At 44.0% G+C, this 20,179-nt stretch overlaps 1 protein-coding gene across 5 annotated transcripts in view; it reads right to left on the minus strand.

Annotated features, from left to right (window-relative positions):
* The window catches only part of LOC110490023 (zinc finger protein 438), a 105,949-nt gene that overhangs the window by 18,922 nt on the left and 66,848 nt on the right, over positions 1-20,179 (minus strand). For 2 of the 5 annotated variants that reach the window (XM_021563106.3, XM_036944307.2), the window contains one exon: positions 16,542-16,617. The gene's annotated coding sequence lies outside the window, so the exon portion shown is untranslated. Of the gene's footprint in view, positions 1-1,424; positions 4,012-16,513; positions 16,618-20,179 lie in introns of those variants that run through there. The other 3 variants (XM_021563107.3, XM_090199955.1, XM_090199956.1) reach the window with 2 other exon arrangements.

Here is a 20,179-nt window from a genome sequence, read left to right on the forward strand (position 1 = left end):
GTAGTCACGTTGGAGAAGTTGGAACCGGTGTTTTTCTGGATCAAACACGCCAAATAAATTGACATTTTGGATATATATTGACGGAATTAATCGAACAAAAGGGCCATTTGTGATGTTTATGGGACATATTGGAGTGCCAGCAAAAGAAGCTCGTCAAAGGTAAGGCATGAATTATATTTTTTATTTCTGCGTTTTGTGTCGCAGGGTTGAAATATGCTTTTCTCGCTTTGTTTACTGGGGTGCTATCCTCAGATAATAGCATCGTTTGCTTTCGTGAAAAGCCTTTTTGAAATCTGACATGTTGGCTGGATTCACAACAAGTGTAGCTTTAATTTGGTATCTTTGCATGTGTGATTTCATGAAAGTTAGATTTTTATAGTAATTTATTTGAATTTGGCACATTTTCACTGGCTTTTGCCAGGTGGGACGCTACCATCCCACCTATCCCAGAGAGGTTTTAAGAACACACCCAAAGTTGTAAAATGTCAAACTAGTAATGTGTTACAGTGAGGGAAAAAAGTATTTGATCCCCTGCTGATTTTGTACGTTTTCCCACCGACAAAGAAATGATCAGTCTATAATTTTAATGGTAGGTTTATTTGAACAGTGAGAGACAGAATAACACAAAAAAAAAAACCAGAAAAACACGTCAGAAATGTTATAAATTGATTTCAAAACTTGGTCAACTTCTTCCGTGACAACAACACTGTCAGAGAGAGTCAACATGTCACGATCGTCCTCCAGAAATTCTTCCCACTGATCTTTGTCGATAGCACCTGATAAATTCAGGGCAGCAATTTTATTGAGAGTAGTAGCAACATATTTGCAGTTCTCCATGGCTAACGTTATATCTTTCTAAAAAAATCCTTTCTATGGCAGTTATCTACGCATATCGAGCAGCTCATTTTATAGACACAAGATGCTACACCGCAGACCAATCTGAAACTCATCTCTCGGCATTATCTCAGCCAATCATGGCTAGCGGGAAAGTTCCTTCCTTTTTCGTTGGCTAAACCTCGTAATTTAACAACTTTACTCATATTTAGAGATGGCATAAAAGTTTGTTATTAAGGCACATGAAAGTTCTGCGAAGGCATTTTTGCAACAAACAAAAACACATTTTGATCAAAACTTTTTTTTTTCTTTCGTTCAAACGACTCTCCTGTGAAGTTGTGACTTGAGACATATGCCTAGTTTCCTGAATCGGGTCACAAATGTGATGTGACCGTTGAGTCACGGTAATCCCGTTATACACTCTGGATATGCTTTGGAAGTACCCAACTTGCTAACTACCATCAGGACCTAATGGCCTTGTACTCTATTGGCTCTATTGCCCCTCTAACCACTCTGAGGTCAATGCAAATGCAGTCAAAAATCAGACAATTGTTTTATCATCAAAACAGTATCATACTTTCAAAACCCACCTCACTGTGATGATCAATTTGAAGAAAGAAGTTCTACAGCAGGTTGAAACTTTCTAAGGTGCTTTCTAAGGTGACGATTAATTCAGAATACCCATATGCATATTAGAGCTTATGCATATGAGCCCAAGCCTGAAAGAAAAACCTGAATTAATTACCGCATATTACACAAGAAAAACATAAAACAGAACTGATTTAAGATGTATTTGGTACAAAATTGGTCTAGCCTTCACTCCAAAATTAAACCAATTCTAGAAATCACCTTTGAGTGTGGACTGTATTATTATTAGTGATGCACCGATATTACATTTTTGGCCGATACTGATATCCGATATTTCCCTTCCCATTTTTTGCTGCCTTTCAACCTTTTCACATGTACCAACACAGGGGTGTGATCATTCTAGTGGTCCCTGTAGCGTACGATCAAACTGGTGTGATTACAACCCTTACTTAGAACGTCCAGTTTCGAATGACGCAACAATCAGCATTTGAGCTGGGCACAGAGTTTTTTCAGAAATATTTTGCACAAACACAGTCCTTCAAGTTATGTCCAGAATGTGAGTAGTTTCTTTTTTGGATGCAATCAAATGTTCAGACATTCACAGAAGTACCTACAGCATAACACAATCATCCAAACCCAGAAAAATGTAGGCTATATTTTAGAGGTCGACCGATTATGATTTTTCAACGCCGATACCGATTATTGGGAGGACCAAAATATACCGATACCGATTAATCGGCCGATTAAAAAATAATTTCAATTACAACAATACTGAATGAACACTTATTTTAACTTAATATAATACATCAATAAAATCAATTTAGCCTCAAATAAATAATGAAACACGTTCAATTTGGTTTAAATAATGCAAAAACAAAGTGTTGGAGAAGAAAGTAAAAGTGCAATATGTGCTATGTAAGAAAGCTAACGTTTCAGTTCCTTGCTCAGAACATGAGAACATATGAAAGCTGGTGGTTCCTTTTAACACGAGTCTTCAATATTCCCAGGTAAGAAGTTTTAGGTTGTAGTTATTATAGGAATTATAGGACTATTTCCCTCTATACCATTTGTATTTCATTAACCTTTGACTATTGGATGTTCTTATTGGCACTTTAGTATTGCCAGTGTAACAGTATAGCTTCCGTCCCTCTCCTCACTCGTCCCTGGGCTCGAACCAGCAACACAACGACAACAGTCACCATCGAAGCAGCGTTACTCACGCAGAGCAAGGGAAGCAACCACCCCAAGGCTCAGAGCGAGTGAAGTTTGAAATGCTATTAGCGCACGCTAACTAGCTAGCCATTTCACTTTGGTTACAGCAGCCTCATCTCGGGAGTTGATAGGCTTGAAGTCAAACAGCGCAATGCTTGACGCACAACGAAGAGCTGCTGGCAAAACGCACGAAAGTGCAGTTTGAATGAATGTTTACGCGCCTGCTTCTGCCTACCACCACTCGGTCAGATACTTGTATGCTCAGTCAGATTATATGCAACGCAGGACACGCTAGATAATATCATCAACCATGTGTAGTTAACTAGTGATTATGATTGATTGTTTTTTCTAAGATAAGTTTAATGCTAGCTAGCAACTTACCTTGGCTTACTGCATTTGTGTAACAGGCAGTCAGTCGCCTTGTGGAGTGCAACGAGAGAGAGGCAGGTCGTTATTGCGTTGGACTAGTTAACTGTAAGGGTGCAAGATTGGATCCCCCGAGCGGACAAGGTGAAAATCTGTCGTTCTGCCCCTGAACTAGGCAGTTAACCCACCGTTCCTAGGCCGTCATTGAATATAAGAATGTGTAAAACCCTCTTGGAACTCTAGGGGCGGTATTTCATTTTTGGATAAAAAAACGTTCCCGTTTTAAGCGCGATATTTTGTCACGACAAGATGCTCGACTATGCATATAAGTGACAGCTTTGGATAGAAAACACTAACTTTTCCAAAACTGCAAAGATATATTCTGTGAGTGCCACAGAACTGATGCTACAGGCGAAACCAAGATGAAATTTCAATCAGGAAGTGCCGCATTTTTTTAAACCGCCTCATGGCAATGACTCCTTATATGGCTGTGGAGGAGCTAGGAGTCAGCTTACATTTTCCACGTTTTCCCCAAGGTGTCTGCAGCATTGTGACGTATTTGTAGGCATATCATTGGAAGATTGACCATAAGTTACTACTTCTACCAGGTGGTCGCTTGGTGTCCTCCGTCGCAATTATTGCGTAATCTCCAGCTGCAGTATTTTTCCATTTGACTCTGATGAGAAACCGAATGCCACGAATGATTTTTCATCTAATAGAATTGTGAAAAACACCTTGAGGATTGATTCTAAACAACGTTTGCCATGTTTCTGTCGATATTATGGAGCTAATTTGGAAAAAGTTTGGCGTTGTAAGTGACTGCATTTTCCGGTCTTTTTCTTAGCCAAACGTGATAAACAAAACGGAGCTATTTTTCTTACACAAATAATATTTTTGGACAAAATGAACATTTGCTATCTAACAGAGTCTCGTCATTGAAAACATCTGAAGTTCTTCAAAGGTAAATTATTTTATTTGAATGGTTCTTGTTTTTGTGAAAATGTTGCCTGCTGAATGCTAGGCTTAATGCTATGCTAGGCTATCAATACTCTTACACAAATGCTTGTGTAGCTGGTTGAAAAGCATATTTTGAAAATCTGAGATGACAGTGTTGTTAACAAAAGGCTAAGCTTGTGTTTCAATATATTTATTTCATTTCAATTGCGATTTTCATGAATAGGAAACGTTGCGTTATGGTAATGAGCTTGAGGCTATGATTACGCTCCCAGATATGGGTTTGGAGTCGCAAGAAGTTCTGACTTGCCTAGTTAAATAAAAGGTATAAAATGTTTTTTTTTTTAAAATTGGCAAATCAGTGCCCAAAAATACCTCTAGTTTACCCAAAAGACGAGTGAACCATTCTTCACCTCATTATAACATTTTTGGTCTGGCAAATTACATGACACCCAGAATGCATTGTATAATGTCAACAAACATGGCGCCACACATAGCTGGAAAATTGCTTAGTTATTATAAATCAGTACAACCTTAAAAAAAAAAGTATTTTACACACATCATAGGTGTCCATTACAATATATTAATGAATTGGAATGCATTATTTGTCACCAGTAATTGAAAACGTGAATAAAACTTAAATACATTATCCAACACATAAATATACTGTATCACCTACAGCAGAAACAACACGATATACAGAAAACAAGGAACTTACTGTGATAGGAACACACACGTCCAAAGTTATTATTTGTAAGGAAAACAACAAATAAGGCAAAGCGAGTGCCAGCAAGAAAATGTTCCAATTCTTGCAAGACTGCGCAAATATATGCATACTTGATTTGCGCAAACATGAGTGAAGTGCGGTGGGTTTTCCTGGAAGAGAGACATTTATCCGGCTCAGTAAAGCCTCAAAACAAATTGTCTGCAACACTGAAATCTACTACTTATATGTGAATTAATGAGGTGGAACACACCTCAATTCAAACTGCTAGAAAATACAACTTGTTAGAAAATAATTTGAAATTGACAAGTTGAACCACAGCCTATAGACAATTAGCAGCCAGCACGTGTTAACTGTCTTGTTGGGTAATATTCACATTTTGGAACAGTGAATGCATTTTGACATCACATGCATAAAACAACTCACACTGGGGCGACCGTTGAAGATATTTGGAACTCACACGTGAAAAGGTTAAGCATTCTAGTACAGTTAAATAGCTGAAACACAAACACAAAAGTAATTTTGTTGGCATTTACGCATGTCCCCGTTACCGATAAAACAATCCAAACCTATTTCTTTCACTTACTTGCTGTGCTGTTTCGTTGTTAATTTGTTGAGTAGTTTCATTCTCAAACAGGATTTTATCATAAACTCAGCAAAAAAAAGAAACGTCCTCTCACTGTTTTCAGCAAACTTAACATGTGTAAATATTTGTATGAACATAAGATTCAACAACAGACAAACTGAACAAGTTCCACAGACGTGACTAACAGGGTTAAAATCAAAAGTAACAGTCAGTATCTGGTGTGGCCACCAGCTGCATTAAGTACTGCAGTGCATCTCCTCCTCATGGACAGTTCTTGCTCCTCATTTGCCAGTTCTTGCTGTGAGATGTTACCCCACTCTTCCACCAAGGCACCTGCAAGTTCCCGGACATTTCTGGGGGGAATGGCCCGAGCGCTCACACTCCGATCCAACAGGTCCCAGACGTGCTCAATGGGATTGAGATCCAGGCTCTTCGCTGGCCATGGCAGAACACTGACATTCCTGTCTTGCAGGAAATCACGCACAGAACGAGCAGTATGGCTGGTGGCATTGTCATGCTGGAGGGTCATGTCAGGATGAGCCTGCAGGAAGGGTACCACATGAGGGAGGATGATGTCTTCCCTGTAACGCACAGCGTTGATTGCCTGCAATGACAACAAGCTCAGTCCGATGATGCTGTGACACACCGCCCCAGACCATGACAGACCCTCCACCTCCAAATCGATCCCGTTCCAAAGTACAGGACTCAGTGTAACGCACATTCCTTCGACAATAAACGCAAATCCGACCATCACCCCCTGGTGAGACAAAACCGCACCTCGTCAGTGAAGAGCACTTTTTGCCAGTCCTGTCTGGTCCCACGACGGTGGGTTTGTGCCCATTTGCGACGTTGTTTCCGGTGATGTCTTGTGAGGACCTGCCTTACAACAGGCTTACAAGCCCTCAGACCAGCCTTTCTCAGCCTATTGCGGACAGTCTGAGCACTGATGGAGGGATTGTGCGTTCCTGGTGTAACTCGGGCAGTTGTTGTTGCCATCCTGTACCCATCCCGCAGGTGTGATATTTAGATGTACTGATCCTGTGCAAGTGTTACACGTGGTCTGCCACTGCGAGGACAATCAGCTGTCTGTCCTGTCTCCCTGTAGCGCTGTCTTAGCTTACAGTACGAACATGGGAATTTATTGGCACATTCACGCAGATGACTGGGAATCTTTCTTTTGGTGATTTTCAGAGTCAGTAGAAAGGCCTCTTTCGTGTCCTAAGTTTTCATAACTGTGACCTTAATTGCCCACCGTCTGTAAGCTGTTAGTGTCTGAACGACTGTTCCACAGCTGCATGTTCATTAATTGTTCATGGTTCATTGAACAAGCATGGGAAACAGTGTTTAAACCCTTTACAATGAAGATCTGTGAAGTTATTGGAGTTTTACAAATTATCTTTGAAAGACAGGGTCCTGAAAAAGGGACGTTTATTTTTTTCCCCCTGAGTTTACATGTCAAGCAGTGAAGTTTCAGCTGTCTGTCACGCGTCCTCTTCGTCGGTGCACACTGTCACTGTGTCTGTTTTCATCTTGTCCAGCTGTGTATGTAACATTTTACGGAAACCCTGTTTTTTCTCTGCATCGAAGTAGAGGTCCTTGTACCTAGCATTGAGCATGGTGGTGACACAGCAAAGAGGCTCAGAGAGAATGCCACCGAATCGCTTGTTCACAGCCTCTAGTGCAAGTTAACCCCACGGTCTGTGTCGGCAGTTTTGTTGAGCAAGCGTTTCAATACCATGACAGAGGGTATCATGTCTGCTGCAGACGCAGTTGATGAGCTTATTTCAAGTCAGTTGTTCGAATGGAGCTAGGAGTGTGTTCACGTTTCCAAGTTTAAAACATGTTCTCAAATGCCATTGAAATGGTAGCAGCAGTATGAGAACCAGCACATTCTTGAGCATGCAATACGGCTTTCCTCAGTACAAAATCCTCGTCGACCCACTGTGCTGTCAGACTCAGAATGCTCATGGGGCGGACATCACTTGTCCAAATGTCAGTCGTGAAGCAAATAGCAGTGACGCCCATAGCAAGTAGCCAATGGATGTGCTTTTCAACAAAACTGTGTAACTCTAGTAGGGCAACATCTGAAAAATAGCACCTACTTGGTAGTGTGTACCAGGGCTTGAGGTGCTCGAGCAGTCGGCGAAAGCCAACATCATCCACGACAGAGAACGGTTGATTGTCAAGGGCAATGCATTCCATTATCTTGGCGTTAATGGATTTCGCCTTTGAGAAATGTTCTTACTCTTTCAAATGACTGCTCGACTTGAACTTGTTTCGTTGCTGGAAGTGTGCGCTTAGTTTTTTTCTGCTTTTGTTCTAAGTAGTCGCTGAATGTCTGGGGGTGATGCACTTTCAAATGAGCAATTAGGTTTGTGGTATTGAAAGACTTCACCTTCTCCCCTCTGGGAATAATAGCAGCACAAATGTTGCATATGGCCTTTTGGTTATCTTCCTTTGAAACTTGAAAACAGATCCACACAGCAGATATTGTGGGCTAGGTTAGGAATGCTATGAAGCGCAGTATTTTTTGTTGCGCCATTACGTCATATAGGTATGCATATCAGCTTTGACATCGGTTTTGCACATCGGCGTTAAACTAGACAGACATCGGGCCAATGCTGATGTTGGCATTTTTAGCTAATAGCGTCCGAATCTGATATGCTTACCGATATATGGTGCATCTCTAATTATTATACATACTGGATGGATTGGTTACCTTATGCTATACTACAAAATGTATATCCATGAGTCCAGGATATAATGTATAGCCCTAGGCCAAGGGGGGGGGGGGGGGGGGGGGGGCAAAGTATGATACTTTCTTTTTTACTCCTTTATTTCATGATATCCAATTGGTAGTTACAGTCTTGTCCCATCACTGGCCGAGAGTCATGCGCCCGGCCCACCACAGGAGTCACTAGAGTGCGATGGGACAAGGAAATCTCGGCCTGCCAAACCCTCTCCTAACCCAGACAACGCCGAGCCAATTGTGCACCGCCTAATGGGTCTCCCAGTCACGGCCCGCTGTTACATAGCCTGGGATCGAACCCGGGTCTGTAGTGATGCCTCAAGCACTGCCTTAAACCGCTGTGCCACTCGGGAGGCCCCGCAAATTGATGTTAACAAACAATTGGTCCCCCAAACAATTCGGCCCTCCGTTGAATTTCAAAATCCTGATGTGGCCCTTGAGCCAAAATGTTTGCCCACCCCTGCCCTAGGCGATGCTTTTGGTTCATTGATTGTGCAGTTAGCCTACAATTAGTGAATTTGTATTTAATTTTGAATAGCCTAGTAAGAGTTCTTTTATATTTTCATAATTAAGTAGGTGACACATTACCTTTAGCTATACATAATATTTAACCACCATGTGTTTCCATCTCCTCCTCGATCTCCTAAATTCCTTACTCGACTGCGCAGAAGTGCTGCCAACAGTTTAGTGAAATATGTTTTGTTGCGAAAACATGTTACTATCAATGTTCCCGAACAGATTGTTTCCCAAATTAACCACTGGGTAGATGCAGGAATAAGGTTCACCTGTTGGGCAGCGAGAGCATGCTCCTCAAACAGTGATTGATGCATGGAATGTCTCAGATGCTCAAATAAGCAAATGTTCAATTATAAAACCCTGTTCCTGCCCATTTGATAATATTCAACTGTAAATTGAAAACAATTTGACAGATTAGTAAAGACTAGATTAAATTGAGAATAGTCTGATCGGTGAAAATATGACCACTTGATGAGAGAACAGCTGTGCAGCAGGACCTTTTTTCCCCTACTTTCTCAAATCAACAATAGCCTATAGTTGCACCATGCAGCCCACATATGTTTTGATTTTTAAGACAGTCTAAGTTTGCCAATTAACTCTAAATCTAGCATATAGGACCTGTTACATCAAATGATCACTTTTACGCTCAACATAGGAAGTGGCTATGTGCCCTCGCACCATAATAGGAAAAATATCCATTCTATTTTATTCAGCTCAATTATATTATTCTTACTATAAAATCATGTCACAGGACTTATAAGCATATCTTCTCAGCTAAATGAACCAGCCTACAGCATGGTGCATAGCCAAACAACATAGGCCCACAGTAGGCCAACTCATATTTGGTTCTTCTGAAATACAATTTCTTCATATCATGTTTCTTTAGACCTGACTAAAATAAATACGATGTATTATGATGCATATTAAATTAATTTATTAGACTTTTTCAAATGTAGATGTTACAAAGGCGTTCATCAGTGGCTTGTATGCATAGAGGCCTGGAGATGCTAGACATGTTTATGTTAATTATCAGTAAATCACCGTGAGATCGGCAGTATTTTGCAGGACAATAACCGGCTGACAGAAATTAATAAATATTTAAGTGCCTTTGAACGGGGTACGGGTAGTAGGTGCCAGGCACACCGGTTTGAGCCAAGAACTGCAACGCTCCTGGGGTTTTCGTCGCTACAGTTTCCTGTGTGTATCAAGAATGTTCCACCACCCAAAGAACATCCAACCAACTTGACACAACTGTGGGAAGCATTGGACTCAACATCGGCCAGCATCCCTGTGGAACGCACCAACAAATTGAGGCTGTTCTGAGGGCAAAGGGGAGGGAGGGTGCAACTCAATATTAGGAAGGTGTTGCTAATGTATGGTCAAAAGTAGTGCACCACATATGAAATTGGGTGCTATTTAGGACGTAACCCATGGTATACAGTCCCATGCAGAGTGGACATACAGGAACAGAAGCAGACCACCGTATGTCATTAGCTGTCACCTGAACAGATCAATAAGAGAGAAATGGCATTCCAATTACGATCTAGCCGCTTGGCTCTGAATAGGGATGTGGATCAATCAATATCCAACTCAATGGAGGGGGGGGGGGGGGAAGAGGATAAACCCTCAGCATTCTGAATTCCACCAAAAGAGAAAGGATTCCATCTAGCCTATTGTTTTTCAAATGATGTTTCCAAGTAATTTGTTTTTTAAGCAAAATCTTGCTTAATTGATACAGTAGAAGATATTCTGTCTACTTTTGTGATACAATCGGATCTGTTCAAGCCGACCTCCATATGTAATGTGCTCCTTCTAAAATGCCAAATATGGCTGTAGACTTCCATATACTAGAGTGAGAATTCTGTCGGAAGGAGCCACCGTGGACAGAGAGGTATTAATTTCCTGTGCAGAAGAGAGAGGAGAGAAGAAAGGCAGGATGATGGAAACCAGCCAATCAACTTTGACCTGGCCTTGTTGTTGACGAGGACGTGTGTGTGTTTAATTTCCATAACACTATTTCACGGCTACACACACACACACACACGTCCGTGTCCTCCTGGATGATCGAAGTCTTGTGCGTTTTTGTGTATGGGTCACACCAACGGTCCCGTCTGTCACCAGGCCTAGGTGATGTCACGTCCGGGTTAGAAGAGAGAGAGCGAGAGAGTTTTTTTCTCAGCTCTCTGGATGTGTCCCAATTGGCACCCTATTTTCTATATAGTGCACTATATGGGCACTGATCAAAAGTAGTGGACTATAAAGGAAATAGGGTGCCATTTGGGAAGCAGACTCTGGATGAGACCAACATTTCCAGAGCGTTAAGGAGCAGGAAGTGTGTGTTAGTCTAACAGTGTTCCACACTAAACCTTTACCTGACCTTTCACTTCTCTAACACATTTGAACCCACTGTGTCTAAAATGGCACCATATTCCATATGTAGGGCACTACTTTTGAACAGGGCCCATAGGTATCTGGTTAAAATTGGTGACCTAGGGAATAGTGTGCCATTTGAGACACAAATGTAGAATAGGTCAGACATTACTAAAGAGTAGTAAGGAAGAGAGGGGTGTGTGGGTTGTGCTGTCAGTTGTTAGTGGAGGTAGAGAAAATATATAGATGTGAGCCTAACTAGTATAGAAAGAGTAGAAAGCACAAGACGGAAGGGCAGTAACAAGTGATGTGCTGCTCTCCTTACCAAGTAGGCTTTCCCTTTCTCACACACACAGATAGAGAGAAATATACACAACCTCTCCTCTAGTACTGGCTCACAAACTATTTGAATTAAGTTCTCCCCCAGTGGGTGAAAGTGATGCTGTGGCAACCTTGAGAGGGACACTAAAGAAAACACCTGCTTCTCCATTCCCACATTAATGATCACGCTACAGAACACAACCAACAACACATCACGAAACAGTAGAACACATCAAAACAACGCTAGGATGGAAGGAATCTTGTGGCCATCTCATTTTAGGCGCTATTTACTGTGTACACTACACAGATTAAATGGTAGAACATGGGGCGCAGTCAGCGAGGTGGGGAAGTTCTCCATCATCTCTTTGTGATGTAGGATGGCCTTACAGGAAGTGAGCCGGGAAGGGGTTGTTGAGATCAGGGGGAGCTAGTTAAAGGAAAGGAAAGCGTCACTGGATCTATAGCATTCCAACACCTCAGATGCAGGCCTGCCAGCTAGGTCAACTGAAGTTTGAGGGGGAGCTCTCTCTGCTCACAGTCTGTGAACAGGTAGGAGCTGAATTTATACAGAAGTGGTGGTTGTGTTCATGAAAAGAGTTGACTGCAGGCTGATTGCTAGCGGAATATTTGTTGTTTCAATCCATAAGCAAGTGTTGATATTTCTGAACAACAATGAATAACAGTTATATGTGCATTTTAAAGTAAGGAATGGGAGACTCTACGCGGAGTTTGCCAGCACAGACAGTCTGCAGTGTTTTGAGTGTGGTGATTTGGGGCATAATTCAATTTTTTTTTTGACCTTTATTTAACTAGGCAAGTCAGTTAAGAACAAATTATTTTTCACAATGACGGCCTACACCAGCCAAACCCGGACGACGCTGGGCCAGTTGTGCGCCGCCCTATGGGACTCCCAATCACGTCCGGTTGTGATAAATCCTGGATTCGAACCATGGTGTCTATAGTGACGCTTCAAGCACTGAGAAGGCAAATACCCTCACGGCACGAGTGCCTTCCGTTGCTGATGCCTGAGTGATGGACTGTGCCATCCCCACAGCCTCTGCAATGGATTAGTCCACTGAGACAGGCGCAAATCAGACAGGTGTCTTGTGTATGAAAAATATATATAATTTGCAACTGTTTGACTAAAGAAATCTCAGTCGACCAACAGCCTATTGACCAAACAATTAAATAAAATGTTATTAGTCACATGCGCCGAATACAACATGTGTAGACCTTACAGTGAAATGCTTACATACGAACCCTTAAACAATGCAGTAGGGGCCTCCCGGGTGGTGCAGTGGTTAAAGGCGCTGTGTACTGCAGCGCCAGCTGTGCCACCAGAGACTCTGGGTTCGCGCCCAGGCTCTGTCGCAACTGGCCGTGACCGTGAGGTCCGTGGGGCGACGCACAGCGTCGTCCGGGTTAGGGAGGGCTTGGCACCAGCAACTCCTGTGGCGGGCCGGGCGCAGTGCGCGCTAACCAAGGTTGCCAGGTGCACAGTGTTTCCTCCGACACATTGGTGCGGCTGGCTTCCGGGTTGGATGAGCTCTGTGTAAAGAAGCAGTGCGGCTTGGTTGGGTTGTGTATCAGAGGACGCATGACTTTCAACCTTCGTCTGTTCCGAGCCCGTACGGGAGTTGTAGTGATGAGACAAGATAGTAGCTACTAAACAATTGGATACCACGAAATTGGGGAGAAAAAGGGGTAAAATTCAAAACAACAAACAATGCAGTTAAAAAAAAATTACGGATAAGAATAAAGAGCAGCAGTAAAATAACAATAGCGAGATTATATACAGGGGGGTACCGGCACAGAGTCAATGGGCGGGGGCACCAGCTTAGTTGAGGTAATATGTAGGTAGAGTTATTAAAGTGACTATGCATAGATGATAACAACAGAGAGTAGCAGCGGTGTAAAAGAGGGGGAGGGGCAATGCAAATAGTCTGGGTGGCCATTTGGTTAGATGTTCAGGAGTCTCATGGCTCGGGGGTAGAAGCTGCTTAGAAGCCTCTTGGACCTAGACTTCTCGCTCCTGTACCATTTGCCGTGCGGTAGCAGAGAGAACAGTCTATGACAAGGGTGGCTAGAGTCTTTGACAATGTTTAGTGTCTTCCTCTAACACCGCCCAGTATAGAGGTCCTGGATGGCAGGAAGCTTGGCCCCAGTGATGTACTGGGCCATTCACACTACCCTGTAGTGCCTTGCGGTCTGAGGCCAAGCAGTTGCCATACCAGGCAGTGATGCACACAGTCCGGATGCTCGATGGTGCAACTGTGGAACCTTTTGAGGATCTGAGGACCCATGCCAAATCTTTTCAGTCTCCTGAGAGGGAATAGCTTTTGTTGTGCCCTCTTCACGAGTGTCTTGGTGTGCTTGGACCATGTTATTGTGTTGGTGATGTGGACACCAAGAACTTGAAGCTCTCAGCCTGCTCCACTACAGCCCCGTCGATGAGAATGGGGGCGTGCACGGTCTTATTTTTCCTGTTGTCCACAATCATCTCCTTTGTCTTGATCAAAAAAACACAATCGGTTGGGGACACATAGAACGTCAACCTTCTACTCCTGCGCCATTTTATTATCACAATCTGCAGTGCCTTAGACCGCAGCGCCACTCAGGAGCAGCAGTGCCCACATTAAGGCCGTAGACAAGGCGAGGGTACAAGCACCAGTTGGGGAAATGAAGGTCAAGGGGGCCATGAGGCGCAGGCAGCAGAGGCTGGGCTTAGTCATGCTAAAAATGGTGGTGTAGATGAGGCTGGGCCTAGTCAGGCTATGCTAGTGGATGAGGAGAGTATTGTGGGGAAGGGTAAGCGACTAGGGGGGGTGGAGGAGGATGTCATGTGGAAAAGGAAAAAGTGGGAGAAGAAAGGAGGTGGGAGGGGAGAGGCTGGTGTGGTCAAAGACACCAAGGAACAGTCCCCACAGTGACCGTACGTATATACCCCAAGGGCAGGTGGTCAGGTTAGGAGATGGAGACGAGGAAGGGGAGTCTGAGGAAGAGGACGATAAGGAAGGCTTTCTTTTCAGACTCCTCCTCAATGGGTCCAGAGCTGACAGCCAGTCAGGCAGAGGGGTCAAAGTACACGGTGAGAGAACTGTCAAGTTTCCTGAATGAGACTAAGGGGAAAAAAAGGTTAATCTTGAAGCGACTTTTTTTTTGCGATCTGGGAAAGTTTGTAAGATCAGTACAACACACTGTGAAAAATGAGGGTTATGGTGTACTCTCACCCAGCAAATGTTTTAGGTTGAGGAAGTGGGTCACAACCTTGCTTAAAGGGTCTACCTTCAGACTCTGTTTAAATGAATAGTTTTCATGAAGGGGTGAGGTTGTAGAAGGGGTGAGGTTTTGGTTATTGTGATGTTGTTTTGTATCGTGGGTAGAGGGTAAGCTGAGTATGCAGACTTTTTTTTGAGGGGTTGGTGAGGTTTTAGTGAAATGAAAATGCATCATTAAAGAAAGTCTCTCTCTACCACAAGCAGGTTCAGGGACGTGAGGAACAGAGAGACCAATAAACAGAGAGGATGGGAGGAGAAATTAACATCCCTCAATCCAAGGGTAGTGTACCACTATCAGCAGACTGGGTGGTGAAGGAGAGAGTGGCATTGGCTTTGACTACACCAAGGCACCTCAAGGAGCTGTTTGAAATGAAGGGCAGCTTCATGCTTCAGAGAAGGGTGATCTTTCGGTGGGGGTGTGGTAGTGCTAGATGCACCAGGTACAGGTAGCAGAGGGGCTAAAGTAAGAGGCACCCTGACTCGGGTCCTCTCTTCTTTAATGATGACTGCTCCCTGAGATCAAAGGAATATGCAGATCATGCCACAGGTTCTCCTCCTCTAAGAGGTGATGTGAAGTTTCTAAAAGCAGGTCACCTCAAGTTAAGGCAACATTCTCTTACTTTACATCGAGTAGCCTGGAGTATTAGTACTTATTGTATAGGACATCACACTAGTACAAAAATGGGTCTTGTGGCTCTGTTTGAGCACTTTTTTAAAGATGAAAGCTTAGCTCAAATTCCATACACTAACAAAGACAGACATGCAATCATTTGCAAACACATGAACACACACACACACTATAAAAGACACAGAAACAGAAAACAGCCCACACAGCCTTCACAGACAACGCAGCCGCCTCCTGTTTGTGCGTGTGTGTGCGCGTGTTTGTGCCTGTGCATTAATGCATACTGAACGTACTAACTGAATGAGAGCAATTCTGTCCGTTAGTGCTGAGGAATGACACTCAAAAAAACTGGGTTCAAATCGTATTAAAAATCTTTCAAATACTTTAACTGTTCTTGTTTGAGCTTGTCTGGCGCAATGGAACAAATGGAATAGTTCAGAAAAAAGCTAAAAATATGAATATAAATCAAATACCACTTAAACCCAGGTCTGGTTAGTTAGCACTGAAATGAAGAACACAGTGCTCATAGGGAGGGAAAGATGAAAGCCTGTCTCTCTGTCTCTCCCTCTCTCACACAAAGTTAGAAAAGGTTACTGCACTAATTGAGCAGCTGCTCCAGAGTCTTTGATGGGCATTAGAATCTGGGAAACATTGTCTGGCAAGATCAAAGGGAACCCTGGATAATTACTGTAGTTACCTTCAGTGATGCTGTTAAATTAACCACAAACACACAGATAGACAGACACAACCTTACCCTCACCAGCTAGCTTTATTGGGGGGGGGGGGTGTAAGCGCTGCGCTAGGTTAGAAAGACCGGAACGGACTAGGCTCAAGAGAGGAATGGAGAGCAGGCATATGGCAGAGGGAAGACAGTGGCTTTGTCTCAATCGAGGCAGCTAGCTTCCTTTCCTTGTGACCTTTCCTCCATGAACACTGACCTGTCACAGCAGGACAGGTGAAAGCCATTCAGGATAAACTAATCCAGTCCTTTCAGCCATTACAGTAAGGCATTGATGAAAAAAAAGAAAATGGGAGATGGTGAAAGATGTGATGGCTGAGTTAGATTATCTATTTTTAGAACGAGGTCAATGATAGCTGAGGGGATTGACTCTCCTGTGAGGAGGAGAGAGGAGGATCACACAGAGAAGAGGAGATGTGGACGGTTCATTTGGCGCTCTTTTGCTCTGTCTGTCTGTGTAAACAGGACATGATGAGGAGTGTAGAGGAACACTTATCCCTGCCCTGAACATGAAGAGGTATGGTACACTTTTAGGGGTTTCTCCGTCTTCACGTAGACCTAGTTATTTTACGTGACCAAACAGTGCCTGTTGGACATACAAAGATGTAGACATATCTTTGTGATGCCTAGAGAAGCGTATATTATTATTACCAATGGGCTTGTTCCCTCCTCTTCCTACCTCTGTTGTGGCACCTCCTCTCTCCCAGCGACAGTGACAGGGGTCTGATCCTCTCCCTGACCCTCTCCACGGCCCCCTGGAACACAAACACAACAAGACAACTGAGTATACTGTGCTGAATGAACAAAACTAAATATACTACTGTAAAATCACATTATTTCCCCCCCACACACAGACTAAAGGCCTGCTGCCCTGCCACAACATTTAGCCAGAGCGACGCCTCGTTTAGCATACCAGGTCAGCCAGGCGGGTGGTTGGGGACCCCCAGCCACCCTGTTAGGCTCTATATTAAATAAAGAAAGAGTGCTCCAGTGTGTAAATTATTCATTTAACACACCTTATCCTCTTCCAACAACCTTGTTAAAAACACCTCAAGAGTGAAAAGCAGGAGGGGGAAGAAAAGGGGAAAAAGACGAGGGAAAATAAGAGAAAAACCTCAAGACACCATCATTCACCTGCAACTCAGCAAAACCCTGGGTACATCACTAAGCTCTCAGAGTATTCTGCCACAGGAGAGAGAATTCACCCTGACACTTCCATTGTTTCAGAGTAACGGTAACGCGCGCACACACAAGTGCAGAGCAGTGTTTTCAGTGCATATTCATAGAATAATGGCTCTAGATGTCAGGATGAATTATAGAGGATGAGAAGGGTGGACACGCAACTCTGGAATGCTGCCTCTGTTCTTCTGCAGTCTTAAATACTTGTTTTAATTTACAACATATAGTGAGTGACTCATCTGGGCAAAGCAGCTTTAATTCTACTTTACAAAGATTAGTCTAAATAAATGCTTAAGTAACCCATATGCAACATATGTAAATAGGAGAGGAACACTAAACTCTAAACATTCAGAGCCTCATCCTGGATTTAAAAGCAAGATCAATGGAGAATCTCAATTAAAAGTGTTTCGCAGTCCAAGACTAGTCTTAGTGTGTCCAGGAAACCGCCCCAAAATATAACAGTGCTGTAATATGAGTCAGAATTTCAGAATACAACCACAGTACAGAAAGTCCTTGAATGTCCCACAGTAATATGCATGTTCTTTCCAGAGAGAGAGAGTGTGAGTGAGTGAGCATACAGTTATGAATATAGCTACTGTTCCCTGAAGGAGGGAACGAGGTATCAGGTCAAGTACAATGGTTAAAACGGAGGCTCACACATAACGCCCAGGACCAAAACCAGGTCCCACGTCAGTGCCATAGACTTAAGACACTGATCTGAGCTGACGTACGCCTTTCAGGAACCACACCCATCAGAGGATGAGACCCCAGGGTAGAGCCGTCAATCCCTACATGATATGCCGAGATGGCTGCCATATAAACCGTCAATGTGGAAAAAAAATAAGGGCTCTGCTCAAAAAGCTCTTGCAAGAACATCAAAATGTCCACCAAAGAACTCTGAAAAGGAGAAACTCTTAACCTGACACTAACCCTGAAATGCACTCCACTTATATGTATGTATACATCCCTCTCGGAAAGGGCGCATGTGCAAACTATATAGTCGTAATAAAGTTTGAGGGTAAACCCCTATCCATCAAATTCAACTTTTCAAAGGGCCAAACCCCCAGATCCCCTATCTGCGGGCGTCGGTGCCAAACTCTGTGTGCCTGGGACAACAGATCCCGACGACATGGAACCATGTGGATGATCTCCGGGAAACAGGATTGTCTGGGCCAATGGGGAGCCACCAGAATCAACAACAGACCCTCCTTCTGACGGACCTTCTCCACAGTGGCCTGAATTAGGTCCCACGGAGGAAACGCATAGAGCAGGGTCCGAGGCCACTGATACGCCAAAGCATCCATTCCCAACGGTGCGCCTAGATCCCTCATTGAGAAGAACAGATGACAATACTCGTTCTCACGATTCATAAAGATATACGTCAGATATACATCAGCCCCTGGGCAACCACCAAGGGGTGCAGTCTCTACTCCTGGAAATTAGATCTGCTCCCACATTGAGAGATCCGGGAAGATACATTGCCCTGCGCAACAGGAAATGGGCACTGCTCCATACGAGCAGATAACTGGCCAGGTTTTAGGAAAGAGACCGCGTCCCCCCGTGCCTGTTAATGTATGCCACTACCATCCAGTTGTCGGACCTTACCAACACATGCTGGCCCTCCAACATCGGAAGGAAACGCCTCAGTGCTAGCAGTCAATAGCTCTAGGTAATTGATATGTAGCGCCCTTTGTGCTGTTGACCAAATCCCTCTTTCCCAGTAGCCCACAACCAGCGCTCCCCATCCCAATAAGGATGTGTGTCGTGATCAGCCTGTGGGACACTACCCGGCCCATGAGAACCCCCCTGCAACAGCAGTCATGGGTACCTCAAAGGAGTCAATGCCATTAGGTACAACGGGGATACCTTGAGCAACTGATGGCAGCGGCGAGATGTGCCAAGACACGTAGCAGTCACCCAGCGCGAAACACACATATCAGCAGAAGTCTCAGAGGCACCACAGCTATCATAGAGGCCATCAGACCCAATAACCGCAGGCACAAACAAAAAAAGCACAGAGTGCCCCAGCTGAAATTGTGCCAGACAGAGCCGGAATGCAACCCCCTCCTCTGCTGGGACAAAAACTTGATTCAGAACAGAGTCTAGAAAGAGACCGTGAAACTGAATGCGCTGAGCGGGAGACTTGTGATTTTCTTGTGATTCACTCTGAACCCCAGAGACTGAATATGGGAAACCAGCGTGGCGTTCCACCTGCTGCCTTGACTCCACTATGACCAGGCTATTGTCCAGATAGGCCAATACTCTGATCCCCTGGCACCACACCGGTGCCAAAGCTGCTTCCACTACCATAGAAAATGTGCTGGGCAATAGGGAGAGACAGAAAGACAGGACCAGAAACTCTTAAGCCACACCCTCGAAATGAAACCTCAAACTTTCTGTGGGGAAGATGTGTAGCCACATGAAAATATGCAAGGACATGAACCAATCACCAGCTTAGTGTGAGCATTTTGAACTTGCAAACCTTGATGTGCTTTTTTAAAACACCCAAGTCCAGGGTGGGACGAAACATTCCATCGCTTTAGGGAACTAAGTAGTACCGCTCTGTACATGTGAGACGGGGACCACCCAAGTAGCCTGGGTTTTGACCTTGGGGACAATTGGCGTAATTACGCCACGAAACGGAGAAGGGACCACAGCGAACTGCAGAGACCGAAACCCTTAGTCACTGTCATCACCCATAGTGAAACTGCGCATGGCGCGCCACTGGACAGGTCACGCTGCCAGTCTCCTATACATTATCTCCTGAAGGTGCAGAGCGCCACCCTGAGGACTGGGATACATTTTGTTCTTGTTGGAATGCTTGTTTTCATTTCCACCACTCTTGACAACCTTGTGTCTGTATGTGGGGAAGGAACTGTGTTTATTATACCCACACCTGGATGATACTGCACTCTCCTGGTACACTTTGTCCAGCTGATCCACCGAGAACCGACACTGTTTATTCAGAAGCACTGTGCTAAAATTAGCCCCCTTGTTAGCCTCCGGAACTAAGTAACTCACCAGCTTTCCATATATTGGAGGTGTGCAAACGAGCCCTGCCTCCTTCATACGCTTCACATTCATGAACTCGCCATAACCTCGTATCACCAGACAGAGGGATCCCAGGTCGCTTTTAGC

This window comes from Oncorhynchus mykiss, chromosome 15 (assembly GCF_057628025.1).
Source record: "Oncorhynchus mykiss isolate SJ-2025 chromosome 15, ASM5762802v1, whole genome shotgun sequence".
Lineage (NCBI taxonomy): Eukaryota > Metazoa > Chordata > Actinopteri > Salmoniformes > Salmonidae > Oncorhynchus > Oncorhynchus mykiss.